General features: G+C 50.2%; 1 protein-coding gene across 1 annotated transcript in view; it reads right to left on the bottom strand.

Moving 5' to 3' along the window:
- The window catches only part of OPRD1 (opioid receptor delta 1), an 83,970-nt gene that overhangs the window by 40,042 nt on the left and 27,639 nt on the right, over positions 1–16,289 (bottom strand). The window lies entirely within an intron of this gene.

Genomic DNA, 16,289 nt, shown 5'->3' on the forward strand with positions numbered 1-16,289 from the left:
CTGGAGAAAGGAAGAGGGTACGAAACAGGAACGTAGGTCAGCGCCAGGCACAGTGAGCGCTCCACAAGTGACCGTGGTCATCCTTGCTCTCCTCCCACCCTACGTACTCACTCAGCAAGCATCCCCAGGGCGCCTAACAGAAGACCTGAGTACTGTTGCCAGTACATAAAGCTAGTTGCAGCCTCTGCTTCCTGGGGCTCACGGCCCAGTGGGGGCAGGGATAGCAGCCCTAACACCACACCAGTGAAGACAGGCACCAACAGAGAAAAGCTGCAGAGTGTAAAACCTGGAGGCCCTGACACCTGCCCTGTGGAGTGACACTTGAGGCCAGGTGTGAAGTCTGGGGGGAGAACTAACTTAAGGAAGAGCTTGCCAGACAGAAGAACCACACAGGGCCAAGGTGCTGTGGTCAGAGGACCTGAAAGGAAGCCAGGAAGTCAGTCCTGGGAGAACTGGTGAGGAGGTGTGCAGGGTCTTAAAGACCACCTTAAGGCTCCCTCCGGCTGCTACATGAGCACCTGGCTAACTCATCCTTCCACACTCCTTCCCCAGCCTGAGCAGCCTGGATCCAGAGCCATCCTCTCTGGATACCTTTCTGGAACATTCTCGTTACTAAGCTTTACTCTGTTCCAGGGCCTGTGATAAGCACTTTATCCATGCACCAATACTTTGGTGCATTGGACTTCTAGCTCTGGGCTCTGAGACAATGCTCTTGGCTTGTGGGGTAAGGACCACTCGTTCACTCCACCCTCTGGCTCAAGTCATCAACCTGTGTGTAAGCGTGTCCTCTTTCCAGAAAGAACAAAGAAGAATTCCCAAGTCTATCCTCTTCTCCACTCTCTCCACCTCACTCAGCTGCTGTCCAAGCCCCTCTACCTGTTACAGCAAATCCTCCACTCCAAGGCTTCTCCATCCAATATCTGAGAACTCATCAGATGGAAGTTTATGCTGCGGTCACATATGTTGCCGAACTCTCTCCCCTGTTCCAAAGGGTCTGGTCCTCAGAGACTTTTCTAGTGCCAGGGGAGAGAAATTGAGATAAGAAGGAGGAGAGCTACTTATTTGGAGTTCTAGCTTCCTCCCTAATCCTCCAACAAACCAAAAAAAAATTTTTTTTCTACCTTAGGACATTTGCACCTTCCATTTCTTCCACTTGGAAGACTCAGCCACTTCCCTAGGCTAACTGCTACTGATTCTACAAGTTTTCACTTAAATATCACTTCCTCCACAAAACCACTTTTTTTAAAAAAAGATTTATCTGAAAGAGAGAGAGAAAATAAAAAACAGATCTTCCATCCCCAAATGGCTGCAATAGCTGGGGCTGGGGCTGGGTCAGGCAGAAGCCAGAAGCCTGGAACTGCACTGGGGTCTCCAACGTGGGAGGCAGAGGTCCAAGTGATATGGGACAAGGTAGCTAGCTGAGCCGGAGGTCACCAGTCACAAGGCCCTGTCCCCATGTAATTCTATCCTACCTGTCAGAACACTCCCCTTCCCAGGATACCTTATATTCATCCAGGACCTGGGGAGAAAGTCACATGTACATAGGTGACCACATTACCTCAAAAGAAGGTGCTGGGAGGTTCTCACCCCCTCTTCCTTCGGAGACCAATGAAAGGAGGTGCTTAGCTGCCCCTGTCTTCCTCTCTGCTCTCCCCTCTTTTCTCCCACTCCACTCCTCAGCTATGCCCGTGTGTGTGTGTGTGTGTGTTTGCTTTCTTACCTTTTAAATAAATGTTATCACTTTGTGCACCGCATATGTGCCTGTACTTAAAATGCCTTTTAAATAAAAGGCAAGGACCTGGATAAAAATCAAAGCCTACTTCTCCCACAACACAAGTACTTGGGCCATCTTCTGTTGCCTTCCCAGGCATGTTAGCAGGATGCTTGATTGGAAGCAAAGCAGCTGCTAGGCCAAGAACTGGCGCTGCAATATTGGATGCCAGTGTCACAAGCTGTGGCTTAACCCACTGTGCCACAAGGCCAGCCCCTAAAAACTGTGCACATTATGTAAGGGACTTGAGCCTCTGTGGATTTTGGTTCTGAGGGGGTCCTGGAACCAGTCCCCTGTATAGGCTGAGGGGCGACTGTGTTTTGAAGTAAATTAACTCTTACAAGGAGGTGAGAGTTGTCTGTTTGGCTTTACAAGGCAGTCTCATTCATGTAGCTATGAACCTGCTGGCTGCCGATTATGGGGAGCTTGCCCTGGGCCAGGCGCTTTGTGGATCATTTCAGGTCATCCTCAACCAGTCCTCCAGGCGTGCGCTGCTGCCATTATTATTATCCCACATCACAGAGTTTCGGTGGCCTGCCCCACCCAGAGCCAAACAGCCAGACCAGGGCTGTGGGACTCCAAACAGCCGTCTCCTGACTGCTACACTATGCTGTCCCCAAAGCCACCATCTGTTTGACAGTTTCCTCCCACTGTGGAGGGCAAGGAGTCACTTGGAGCTGGAGATTGTGAGCCGGTGCCTATGCTTGGTGGAGTGCAGGAAATCTGACACAATGCTCCCCAGCTGGGCTCTGCTTGGGGTTGTCCCCATCCCTGACTTCAGGGGGGAAACAAAAACAAAAGTGGGTGGAAAATCCTGGGCCAACCCAGGGCATCAGAAGGCGGCAGCGGTAGAGAAACAGAAATCACTGAGGAGTCAGAGAGAAAGGAACTCTCCGGGGAAGCTATTAACAATTTAGTACGTGGGCATGTGGCTCCCACCTGCCAAAGAGACAGATCTGCCTGATGGGAACTACAGGGCCGCCTCCCTCCCAGCAGCTCCCTGGGCCATCCAGCTCCATCTGCAAGCCCTGGGAGGGGCAGACATAAAGGTAACCATAAAATAATAACCACTTGCGTTTGCAAAGTACTCTTTGACTCTCCAGAGCACTTCCAGATTGATGATTTCATCTTATCTTGACACCATCCGGATACTTGGGGAGGTCAGGTTTCATTGTGTTCATTTTATAGCTAGGAAGCCAGACAACCAGAGAGCCTGGGTGAGGTCCCCAAGGACCCATAGCAAATCAGTGAAAGAAATAGGATGGGAACCATCCATCTAGCTGCTGGAGCTAGAAACCTGAGAATCATTCTCTCTCTCTCTCTCTCTCTCTCTCTCTCTCTCTCTCTCTCTCTCTCAGCAATCAAGTCCTGACCACCATTCTTCCTTTATAACCCATGAATCTTGCCATTATATTTTATTCTTACCTCCATCCTCATCAGTTCTGGCTGAAACCACCAAGAGGGTCCCTGGAATGATCTCCCTGGACCCACCCTTGCTGCCCTCCAGCGGTGATGCCACAGCTACAGGGTGCCCCATGCTCTCACTTCTCTCTCTGCCTCCCCCCACCTCTCTGCCCCCAGCTCCGGCCTCCTGTCCCCTCCCCACATGATGTTCCAGCCAAAAGGAATTCCTTGTGGCTCTCCAAGTCATTTACTTCTCTCACCTCCAGGTTTAGGCTTCAGCATTACAGTGCAGGATTTGAAACTCCAGCTGAGCCACTTACTGGTTGCATGACGCTGGGGAGTTACTTAACTTCTGTGAGCTTCATACGTGCATTTTCAGTCATAAGATGGGGACGACTTTAGAGTCCCTGGTGCTGGCTCCTCTGCTTGGAACACTATCCCTCCCTGGCCCCTTCCTCCCCTAACCCACTCCAACACCACCATCGGGTGTCAGCTGAGCTGTCACTTCCTCCCCTGCTCCCTCAGATTTGTTCATATCACACATTGCTCCCTGGGGCACGTCTGTGTGCTGGAAGCAGAGGCAGGGCCAGGATTCCATGAGGATCATCCCGTCCTGGTGAGGGATTGAAGTTGACGAGGGAACGTGGTCCAAGGCAGGACACACAGATGGGTTTCCTGACAAGCAGAGGACAGAGTGAACCCGGGTGGGTGATAAGCACCTGGGGAAGTCTGTTACGCATCGAGGGAGAGAGGCAGTCTCATCCTTTTGAGTGGACCCTGGAGCCTGGGCAAAGCCCCTCGGAGATGACTGTGCTGAACCAAATGGCAACGCTTTTTGCCCCATATTTCCTGGACCATGTAAACCTCAAGTGAGCAGAGGACTAGAACCCCTGCAGCACACACACACACAGACCCCACTCTCCAATGACTGAGACTAACTTCCCAGCCTTGCAAGGGATGGGGCAGAGGCAGAGTTCATTTGGTCTTTTAAATTCATTTTTGCAGTTGAGCGTCACGGAGGAAATGCGTATGCCTGCTAGAGGACCCATCACAGGGTCTAGCAGGAGGCAGATGCAAAGCGTCCTTTCCAGAAGAGAGACGGTGACTTAGAGAAACTGCAGCTGCACAGTCTCCCTACGGCTCTTTGGGCCTGAGCTCAGCCCCTGTCCCACAATAGTGGTACTCCCCCCACCCCATTCCCTACAACACTATCCCGCTGATCAGGGCATATTGGCATTCCCTTGATCTGGGGAAGGGAGCCCATGCCTGTCTCAGAGAATGAACTGATCAAAATAAGCCACGGTAATCTGTGTGGGTTGCAAAATGGTCCCTCCCGACACCTCACTCCACTCCGTGCCTGTGCCCTTTGCAATGAAACATGGCAGCCCCCCCCCCACATCAAGCAGCAGAGTCTCACCCCACCCCTCGTACCAGCGACAAAGCATGACTTGCTTTGCCCAGTAGAATGGGATGGAAATGACATTGTGTTGGCTCAGGGCCTGGGTCTCAAGAGGCCTTACATTCTCAAACCCAATTTCTTGGAACCCTGTTGCTGCCATGGGAACAAGCCTGAGCCAACCTGATGGATGAGAGACCCAGTCACCATCCTGGACAAGCCAGCCCTCAGCTTCCCCAGCAGCTGACCACAGGCACCAGAGGAGTAAGCCGAGCCAAGAAAAGCCAGACAAGCCTAAGAGCAGCAGAACTACCCAGCTACCCACAGCCTCATAACGACAAACGGTGGTTGTTTTGAGCCCCTGGGTTTGGGAGCACTTGTTAAGCGGGATCCATCCTAAATGCATATTTTCTACAGCAGTGATTGGCATAGGAGTAAATATGTGGCCAGTGAGGTGTAACAAGAAACCTGCTGGCAGCTTTTTTTTTTTTTCCCCAGAATAAATATCAAAGTCGCATCAGGAGAAAACTGTTTGTCCCTGACCCAGGAGATGCCGCCATGATGCCTGGTGCTGTAGCAGCCATCCGGCAGTCATGAAATAATAAGCATGTATGGTGGGGCCAGCACTGAGGTGTAGCAGGTAAAGACACTGCAGCACTGGCATCCCATATGAGTGCCAGTTCAAGTTCAAGTTCCGGCTACTCCACTTCCGATCCAGACACCACTTCTGGTCTGCCAGCTTCAAGACCTCTAACTGAAGTCACTCCTGGTCAGCGTTCCTAAAGGATGTGCTCGTGTGTGGATTACATCCCACGAAGGGTGGCACAGGAATAAATGGATGTGGTTTATAGGCACTAATATATCTTTGGTGCCTGGGAGGTGGAATTCCATGATGAAGAGTGGGCTCTGGGTTCACCAGGGGTGGAGAGCATCCAGTCTGTGGGCCATATAGGGACCAGGAAATCATTAGTGTGGCCCTACCGAGGCAACTGCAGGCAGAACTTGAAATTCAATAAATATATAGCAGGGTAATTTTCAAGTTATAATTTTGTATGTTCCATGAATGATGGTATATATCCATATGGCCCTCAGCAGAAAAAAGTTTCCCCACCTCTGGTTAAACACTGGGTGGGCCACATGCAAGTCATGTGACTTTTTCAAGCCTCAATTTCCCCATCTATTAAGCAGCAGTGAAAGTAATACTTATTTTATCAGATTATGAAGAAGATAAATGAAGTAATGCAAATATACAGCTCGTTACAGGGCCTGGTACATAGGAGGCATTAACTAAAGTCTTGTCTTAGCTAGTACTCTTACTAACAATAACCATGCCTAATATTAAGAACAACAGACATGTTTATACCAACTCTGCTCTCTATGTCTTGCAGGTCAAAGTGAATCCAGTTTAAGACCAGCATATCCCTGGGATTTATCCCTTGTTGGAGACACATGCCACGTCCTGAGCTGGGTCCTTGCATGAGTCAAGTCGCAGGATTTGTTTGCTGTCTGTGTGATGTGGACAGTGATGAGGGTTTGGATTAGAAGAGACTTTAAGGATGAGTTGACAGCAGCAGAAATGGGACAATGGCTGGGAGGAGAGAGTGGATGAGCTCAGAGCTCCCCAGCCCACTGTCAACTGCAGCTCCATACACAGAGGCTTATGGCAGAAGGTGAGGGGCCTCTGAGGTATGGGGCCCAGCAGCCAGGCCATCAGGTATGACCCAGCCAGAAGGGGGGGCTTCTTCAGGCTCTGAGAATAGTGCAGGGTGCCTCCACTGCTGGCCTCCCAGGGGCTGTGAACCAACAGCCCAAAGGTAAGCAAGCATGACCGGAAATCCTCATCCTGCTCCTGTTTCATCTCCCAAGCTGTCATTGTTCTTAGGTGAAAATCAGTCCTTCCTTCTCTGCCTGCCCCCTTCAGCTCCCCGCTCACCCCAACAGGTCCCATCCCTGCCCACCGCCTACCCCTACCCCGCTGGAATCGTCCTGCCCACCCACTCACCTCCCTCTCCTCCTCCTTCATCTTCAGCAACCATCCCTCATCACCGCATTCTGAGGCCGAGGGCTCTAAAAGCTTTCAGTAGACCTTGTCAGCTGAGTACTCCCACTGTCAAGTCCTGAACTCCATCCAAGGCATCCTTCTTCCCCCTCCCCCTGGTCCTGACCCAGAGTGGTCACCACGGAGCCAGCCCTCTGGGTGAGGCCCAGCCCTCGGAATCCTCTCTCCCTCTCTCTCTGTGGACCTTGGAGTTCAGGGAACTCACTTGCCACCTAGTAGGGCTCCAGGGTCAATCTGGTAGTGAGGCAGGTGATGGGGTGAAACAAACATGGCTTTAGGAACCCTGGGATTAGCATGCTGTCCCCAGAAGCACAGAATTATAGAAATGAAAAGAAAGCTTGGTGGACCGGGGCTGTGGCACAGCAGGTAAAGCCGCCACCTGCAGTGCTGCCATCCCATACAGGTGCCAGTTCAAATGCTGGCTGCTCCTCTTCCGATCCAGCTCTCTGCTATGGCCTGGGAAAACAGTAGAGGATAGCCCAAGTTCTTGAGCCCCTGCATATGCATGGGAGACCCAGAAGAAGCTCCTGGCTCCTGATCTACCCAGTTGCAGCTGTTGCAGCCATTTAGGGAGTAAACCAGTGGATGGAAGACCTCTCTACCTCTGCCTCTGCCTCTCTGTAACTCTGCCTTTCAAATAAATAAATGAATCTTTAAAAAAGAAGAAGAAGAAAGAAAGAAAGCTTTGGCATTACCTGGATCACACTCTCTTTTTATAGAAAAAGGTGCAGGGGCGAGCACTGGGCATAGTGGATTAATGCCCACATCCCATATCAGAGTGCCAATTCGAGTCCTGGCTGCTCTGCTTCAGATTCAACCTTCTGCTAGTGTGCCCAGGAGGCAGTGGATGACGTTCCAAGTATTAGGCCCCTCTCACCCATGTGGGAGACCTGAATGGAATTACTGGTTCCTGGCTTCATCCTGGCCCAGGCCCAGATGTTGTGGCCATTTGGGTGTGAATCAGTGGATGGAAGACCTCTCTTTCTTTCTCTGTGGCTCTGACTTTCAAATAAAATTTTTTTAGAAGAAAAAGATTCTGAGGGTTGGGCATTTGGTGCAGCAGTTAAGATGCCACTGGGGAAAAAAACAGATAAAGAAGAAAAAAAAAAAAAAAGATGCCACTGGAATGTCTGTATCCAAACCAGAGCGTGTAAATTCAAGGCTCAGCTCTGCTTCTAATTCCGACTTCCTGCTGATATGCACCCTGAGAGGCAGCAGGTGGTCCTTGCCACCTGTGTGGGACCCTAGCTTGGGCCTGACCCAGCCTCAACTGTTGAAGACATTTGGGAAATAAACCAGTGGGTGGAAGATCTCTCTCTGCCTTTCAAATATATGAAAAATAAACAAACATATGTTTAAAAGAAAAGGGAAAAGATGCTGAGATTCAGGGTGGTAAAGGGACCCACCTCTGGCCCACAGCAAGTTAGTAGCATGGTCAAGGTCAGAACCTATGTCGTCAGACTCCTGTAGCACTTTCCCCAACACTGGGCCTGGCAGTCTTGGACAACTGCATCTCTTCCACACCAAGCACTTGTGAAGCACGTCATGTCCATGCTTTCATTTCACCCTTCAGGGAAAGAGAGTAATGACCCCCAGTTTATGTAGCAATAAGGAATCCCAGGCTCAGGCCGGTTCAAGAGCCCACCCCACATCACTCAATTCACACAGGCCTCTCTGACTCCAGACACCCTCCTGGCCAAGACACACACACTCTTTGTGCTACTCGAAGTACCCTGGGCCTCAGTTTCCTCACCTGTAAAATGGAAGGATTGGACTCCATGGAGCCACCTGAGACATTGAAAGGAATTTGGAAGAGAGGATGGCTTCTTGTGAGGTGTCCACACCAGTGGGAGAATTTTCCTGTTTTCCCCGTTTGCTTCAAAACAGCTCGCCCCCAGGTTTCCACTGAGAGGAGCCCAGGGAAGGTGCCATGGCAACCACAGCAGCTCTGGGGAGCTGAATTTGCGTGACTTGGCCAGATGGGCAAACCGAGTGACCAGGGTCCTGCTCTCCCCGAGGAAGTCAGGACAATGCCAAGACCGGCCCAGAGGACATGAATCAGATCACTGGGGACCTGAGGGAGGGGTGAGCAGCTTATGTTCTGCCCTTGGAATCCTGCAGGGCACAGAGAACACAGATTTGCAGCCTGGAAGTAAGGCACTGTGGTCAGTTCTTGGATGTGCAAGTTGGGGATCTCAGGCCATGCACTTCATCTGAGCCTCAAGATTTACCTTCACTTCACAAGCATATAAATTATGCACAGAACAAATATCGACTGCAATGCCATCCAAATTCTGAACAGCTGAATGCCCTGTGATGATAATGAACTTGACAACACTTGATAGATTGCAGTACCACACCAGTGTCAGGGATTCTTACCAATGAGTAAGAATATTCACACTCTGCTGGGAACATCAGGCCCCTTATAAGCATTTTCCAAACAAAGGACATTTTAGACACTATGGGAGAAATGCAAAGATGACCACACGTGACACTTCACAGGCTAGCAGGTGGCATGGAAGATGTAAGGGAGGAAGCAGTAAGTGTTGGGAGAGAGCTGTTGTTGCTGGAATTTGAGAGGCAAAGACCACAGACTGACTCAGATGGATGCGAAAGGCTGTGCTGGGGACATAGCCAAGCATACAGGCCACTTCCTCACTGGCTGCAGCTGGACCCTGGGCTGCAGACACCTCCGTGAGGCACTACACTTCCCAGGTTACAGTTGTTTTTGGACATTGTCTCTGTCAGTTAGGACTCTGGGTGTAAGTAACACTAACCCACTGCCACGGGGCCAGCGTTGTGATGCAGTGGGTTAAGCCTCTATTTGTGGCACTGGCATCCTATAGCAGAGATCCAGCTGCTCTGCTTCCGATCCAGCTCCCTGCTAATGTGCACCCTGGGGGCACCAGAAGATGGCACAAGTACTTGGATCCCTGCTATCCATCAAGATGACCCAGATGTGTCTCCTGGATCCCGGTTTCAGCCTGGCCTAGCCCTGGTTTTTGTGGCCACTGGGCAATGAGCAAGCATATGGAAGATCTCTCTGTCTCTCCCTTTCTCTCTGTCACTCTGTCCTTCAAATAAATAAACAAATATTTTTAAAAAGAACCCATTGCAGTTAAGAAGAAAATGAAGATTCATGGTGAGGGGGCAGGGATGTCTGAGAATGTACAGTCAGGGGTGTAGGCTGCCCCTAGGAAGGCTCGGTGGGGACAGGGGAGGCAGGTGCTGGGGTGCAGCAGATTAAGCCATCGCTTTGGCCACCTGCATCCCGTATCAGAGCACCAGTTCAGGGACTGGCTCCTCCACTTCAGGTCCAACTTCCTGCTACTGCATCCTGAGAGGCAGCGGGTGACGGCCCAAGTATTTGGGTCCCTGCCACCTCCATGGGAGACCCAGATGGAGTTCTGGGCTCCTGATTCAGTCTGGCCCTACCCTGATTGATGCAGACATTTGGAGAATGAACCAGCAGTCAGAAGATCTGTTTCTGTCACTTTGCCTTTCAAGCACATGAAAATAAACAAACATTTAAAAAATAAAATACATTAAAAAAAAATGTTCTAGGACCAAAAATATCATGTAGGGGACTCACTCTCTGCTTCTCACTGTGCCTCCGTTCCCTCTCTGCAGCCACCACGATGGGTCCAACTACCCACAGCTCCTAAAGTCTCAGGACTCACTTTCAGTCTGGCACATAGTACATCAAGTGACCACACACCCTGACTCTCCTACTTCACCACAGAAACCCAGAAAGCCAGACAACTGGTCACGCCAACAGCAGGTTCTCATGACATGTTTGTTGAGTGAATCAATGTTCTAATGCAAGCAGAGGTTCTAATCTTGTCCATTTACTGGCTTGCATTTTCTCAACACTAGCATGTAAGCTCCAGAGGGCAGGGATCTCACCTCTCTTCCTCATCACCTTGTTCCCAGCACAAAGATAGCACCCTTGCAGGTGCTTAAGAGATGTTTGTTGAATGAATAAATAAACAAGTGAAATATAGAAGAGGAAGGGAGGTGCATGCTAGGAGCAGGGACAGCTCCAGATGAAACACAGAGTAGGGAACTCACGGCAGGGCCTGGAGCGGGAACAGGAAGTTGAGCTGGAGGGTAGACGTGGGTGATGATTTGATAATGGGGTTAGTGGATTCCGGTCAAATCTCCACACCAGAGCCACAGCCTGGCTCTTAGCTTCTTCATGCCTGAAGCAGACATAGTGAGGCCCTGCTTTTTGTAAAAAAATAAAAATAAAAAATTAATTCTCAGATGTTTCTGGTCACACAGAGAGTGAACCCTTCTATCAAAGGACCTCCTTTATGGGCATTGTGACACAGTGGGTTAAGTGGTAGTTCCCAGAATCCCAATCCAATATAAGAGTGCCAGTTTGAGCCCCAGCTGCTCCATTTTGGATCAAGCTCCCTGCTAATGCAGCTGGGAAAGAAGTGGAAGATGGCCCAAGTACTTGGGTTCCTGTACCCATGTGGGAGACCTGGATATAGCTCCAGGTTCCTGGCTTCCGGCTGTCTCAGCCCTGTCCCTTATGGCCATTTGGGGATATTCATTCATTCTCTCTCTCTCTCTCTCTCTCTCTCTCCTTTATCATAACTCTGTCTTTAAAATAAATAAATCTTTAACAGGGCCTACTCTGTAACAATGCCAGGCATGAGTGGAGACATTGGCCTGTCCCTGGGTCTCCAGACTACTGGTCCACTGTACAGATGTTGGGTTTGCTTCCATAATCAGGTGAACTAATTCCGCAAATCAAATTTTTATCTGTTCATAGATCCTATTCTGTTTCTCTGAATAACTAGAATAAGAAATACCACATTAGGGATGGGGCTTTGGCACAGCAGTTAAGACACTGTTGGGAGCCCGCGCCGCGGCTCAATAGGCTAATCCTCCACCTAGCGGCACCGGCACACCAGGTTCTAGTCCCGGTCAGGGCGCCGGATTCTTTCCCGGTTGCCCCTCTTCCAGGCCAGCTCTCTGCTATGGCCCGGGAAGGCAGTGGAGGATGGCCCAAGTGCTTGGGCCCTGCACCTGCATGGGAGACCAGGAGAAGCATCTGGCTCCTGCCTTCAGATCAGCGCGGTGCGCTGGCCACAGCGCGCCAGCCGTGGCGGCCATTGGAGGGTGAACCAACGGCAAAAGGAAGACCTTTCTCTCTGTCTCTCTCTCTCTCTCACTATCCACTCTGCCTGTCAAAAAAAAAAAAAAAAAAAAAGACACTGTTGGGGCTACCCACTTCTAGTATCAGAGTGCCGAGTTGTGATGCAGAAGAAGTAGGGTCTGCTTTTATTAATCTAGGTACTTGCCTTTTACTTAAAAAGCATCTTAAGTACAGGAAAATTTATTCAGAAGGTAAGAAAGCAAATACATACACACACATACACATACACACATACACACACATGTGGGCGTTAGAGTGGGCCAGAGAGGGTAGGGGATGGTGGTAAGGAAGGGAGGGGAACACCCTGAGCACCTCTTCTCATCCTTGTCTCTGATGGAAGAGAGCAAGCACCTCTGAGCACCTCCTTTTATGAGGTAGTATAGTCACCTGGGAAATTTATGATACCTCCTTAAAATTCCATGCGAGTTTAACATACATATTTACATGGTGGCCCTTCCCCAGATCTTGGATGAAAATAAGGCATCCTGGGAAAAGGAGTGTTCTGGCAGACAAATAGGATGGAATTACATGGGCTAGGGCCTTGTGGTTTGCCGCCTCCAGCCCAGCTACCTTATCCTGTATTAGTTGAAGTCCTAGCTCCTTTACGATCCAGCTTCCTGCTAATGCACCTGCCAGGAAGCAGGTACTTGAGTTCCTGCCACCCACAACGGAGACCCTGATTGATTTCCTGGCTCCTGGCTTCAACCTGGCCCAGCCCTGGCTGCTACTGGAAATTGGAGATTGAACCAGTGGATGTAAGTTCTGTCTGTGTGTCTCTGTCTCTCTGCCTTTCAATAAAATGAGAATAAATAAATAGAAAGACAGATAGACCACACCAAACACAGGAATGAGAGATGTTCTGAAGGGCACAGCTCAGTGTGGCCTGGAGGCCGAGCCGGGGACAGAGTTGGTGGCATGGTTTTTAGGCAACAGTCAAGACTTCCACTTCGGTTCTTTCTTCCAAAGATGGAAAAAATATCAGGGCCGGCGCCGCAGCTCACTAGGCTAATCCTCTGCCTTGTGGCGCCGGCACACCGGGTTCTAGTCCCGGTCAGGGCGCCAGATTCTGTCCCGGTTGCCCCTCTTCCAGGCCAGCTCTCTGCTGTGGCCAGGGAGTGCAGTGGAGGATGGCCCAAGTGCTTGGGCCCTGCACCCCATGGGAGACCAGGATAAGTACCTGGCTCCTGCCATCGGATCAGCACGGTGCGTCGGCCGCAGCGTGCTGGCCGCGGCGGCCATTGGAGGGTGAACCAACGGCAAAGGAAGACCTTTCTCTCTGTCTCTCTCTCTCTCACTATCCACTCTGCCTGTCAAAAAAAAAAAAAAAAGAATATCAGCTCTGCCATCCTAGAGATTGTGTTGAAGGAGCCCATTTTTGTTTAAAAAAAATAAAAAGATGAATGTGTCTAGCGAGATGAAAGGCATTGCTGTCTCAACAGATGGCAGCAACTCCTTGGGGAGAGAATTGTCTCTCTTTAAGGTAACATTTTGATCAACCACCACAGGTGGAAAGTCTGAGCCCAGGGCGTCTGCTCTCAGGCAGTCAGTTAGAAATGACACGTCTGGGGTGGGGTGTGCCCACCAGCAATCACTAATACCCCTCCTTCCTTGTGCACCTTGGCAATGTCTATAATACACACATGGCTTCCGGTGAGTCTGGATTTTTCTGGAAATGGAGGAAAGCATATAAATCCCAGGTCTCAGGTAACACCAGGGTGTGCTAGCTCTGGGGTTCCAGAGCAGAGACCGAGAACACACTGGAGGCAGGAAGTAGGACCAAAGTCACTGGGCCCACATAAGCCCTGGAATATGAGTAAGTTTAGGAAGAGGGGGCCTGCGTTCTAGTTAACCTGCTGCCTGCGATGCCAACATCCATATGAATGCCAGTTTCAGAACCAGCTGTCTCACTTTCTATCCAGCTTCCTACTAATGCTCCTGGGAAAGCAGTGGAGTATGACCCCAGTACTTGGGCCCCTGTCACCCACGTGGGAGACTCAGATAGAGTTCCAGGCTCCTGGCTTTGGCCTGGCCCAGCCCCTTGCTGTTGTGGCCATTTAAGGAGTGAACCAGCAGATGGAAGATTTCTCTCCCTCTCTCTCTGTAACTCTGCCTTTCAAATAAATAAATAAATCTTTTTAAAAAATGTTTGGGAAAGGAATTAAAATTTCCACTAGGCACAGAATGAAGGGACAAAGCCCATCAGGTCTCAGTCCCAAGTCTGCTGCTGACGTCTTAAGGGTCCAGCTCTGAATATGAAGAAAAAAAAATGAGGGGAGGCCTTTAGTGCAGCAATTAAGATGCTGCTGTGGGGCCAGCGCTGTGGCATAGAGGATAAAGCCGCTGCCTGCAGTGCCGGCATCTTGTATGGGCGCCAGTTCGAGTCCAGGTGCTCCTCTTCTGATCCAGCTCTCTGCTATAGCCTGGGAAAGCAGTAGAAGATGGCCCAAGTCCTTGGGCCCCTGCACCCGCATGGGAGACCCGGAAGAAGCTCCTCGCTCCTGGCTTCGGATTGGTACAGCTCCAGCCATTGCGGCCAATTGGGAAATGAACCAGCGGATGGAAGATTCTCTCTCTCTCTCTCTCTCTCTCTCTCTCCCCCTCTACCCTGTGTAACTCTGACTTTCAAATAAATAAATAAATATTTAAAAAGAAAAAAAATATTCCACTTGTGAGGCCAACATCCCATATCTAAGTCCCTGGATTCAAGTCCTTGCTCAGCTCTTGATTCCAGCTTCCTGCTGATGCACACCCTGGGAGGCCACAGGTGATGGCTCCAGTACTTGGGTCCCTGAATTCTGGGCTTTGGCCTGGCCTTGCACTGCTGTTGCAGACATTTGGGGAATAAACCAGCAGATGGAAGATAGTTCTCTCAATCTTTCTTTCTTCTTTTAACTTAAAGATTTATTTATTTACTTGAAAGTCAGAGTTACACAGAGAGAGAAGGAGAGGCAGAGAGAGAGGTCTTCCATCCACTGGTTCACTCCCCAGTTGGCTGCAATAGCTGGAGCTGCACCGATTCAAAGCCAGGAGCCAGAAGCTTCCTCCAGGTCTTCCACAGGATGCAGTGTCCCAAGGACTTGGGCCACCTTCTACTGCTTTCCCAGGCTATAGCAGAGAGCTGGATAGGAAGTGGAGCAGCCAGGACGCGAACTGGTGCCCATATGGGATGCCGGCACTGCAGGCGGCAGCTTTACCCACTACGCCACCATGCTGGCCCCATGCCTTCTCTTTTTTAATCAATGAATTAATTAATTTGAAAGGCAGATGAACAGAGTGAGAGAATGATATCTTCCAACCACTAGTTCACTACCCCACTGCCTGTAACAGAAAGGGCTAGGCCAGGCTGAATTCAGGAACTCCATCTAGGTCTCCCACATGCATTAGCAGGAAGCAGGACTCAAGCCGAGCATTGCAACCTAGGATGCAGGCATCCCAAACAGCAGTCTAACCCACTGTGCCACAATGGCCCCCTCCCAATGTTTCAAATAAATAAAATAAAATATATATTTTTTTTTAAATAAGAAAAGTGATCATCAAAATTCTAAGAGGCAGGGCCAGCATGTTGGTGCAGTGGCTTAGGCTGCCACTTGTGACACCCGCATCCCATTTCAGAGTGACAGTTCAAGTACTGGCACTTCTGATCCAGCTCTCTGCTAATGAACCTGGGAAGGTAGCAGAGGATGGCCCAAGGACTTGGGACCCTGCCACCCACTTGGGAGACCCAGATGGAGTTCTAGCTTCCTAGCTTTGGCCCGGCCAGACCTGGCTGTTGCAGCCATTTGAGGAGTGAACCAGCAGATGAACTCTCTCTCTCACTCTCTCTCTCTCTCTCTCTCTCTGCTACTCTGTCTTTCAAGTAAATAAATAAATCTTTAAGAAAAATAGGGGCCGGCGCCGCGGCTCACTAGGCTAATCCTCCGCCTAGCAGCGCCGGCACACCGGGTTCTAGTCCCGGTCGGGGCGCCGGATTCTGTCCCGGTTGCCCTTCTTCCAGGCCAGCTCTCTGCTGTGGCCCGGGAGTGCAGTGGAGGATGGCCCAGGTGCTTGGGCCCTGCACCCCATGGGAGACCAGGAAAAGCACCTGGCTCCTGCCATCGGATCAGCGCGGTGCGCTGGCCGCAGCGTGCCAACTGCGGCGGCCATTGGAGGGTGAACCAACGGCAAAGGAAGACCTTTCTCTCTCTCTCTCTCTCTCTCTCTCACTGTCCACTCTGCCTGTCAAAAAAAAAATTTTTTTTTAATTTAAAAAAAGATAATTTAAAAAAAAAAGAAAAATAGGAAGAGGGCCTATTTCTGGATGATAGAATAACATGATTTTGTTTACTTTTAAAAATATCTTTGTGCAACAGTTTAAATCTTTTATAATAACCTAGGGTGAGGAGACAAAGCTATTTTTATCTTTTGAGAAAATAAATAAACAAACCTGTAGGGTCGGCACTGTGGCACAGAGGGTTTAAGCCCCAGCCTGCAGCACCAGCATCTCATATCG

Source organism: Oryctolagus cuniculus, chromosome 7, assembly GCF_051225735.1.
Source record: "Oryctolagus cuniculus isolate XC-2025 breed Fujian yellow rabbit chromosome 7, ASM5122573v1, whole genome shotgun sequence".
NCBI lineage: Eukaryota > Metazoa > Chordata > Mammalia > Lagomorpha > Leporidae > Oryctolagus > Oryctolagus cuniculus.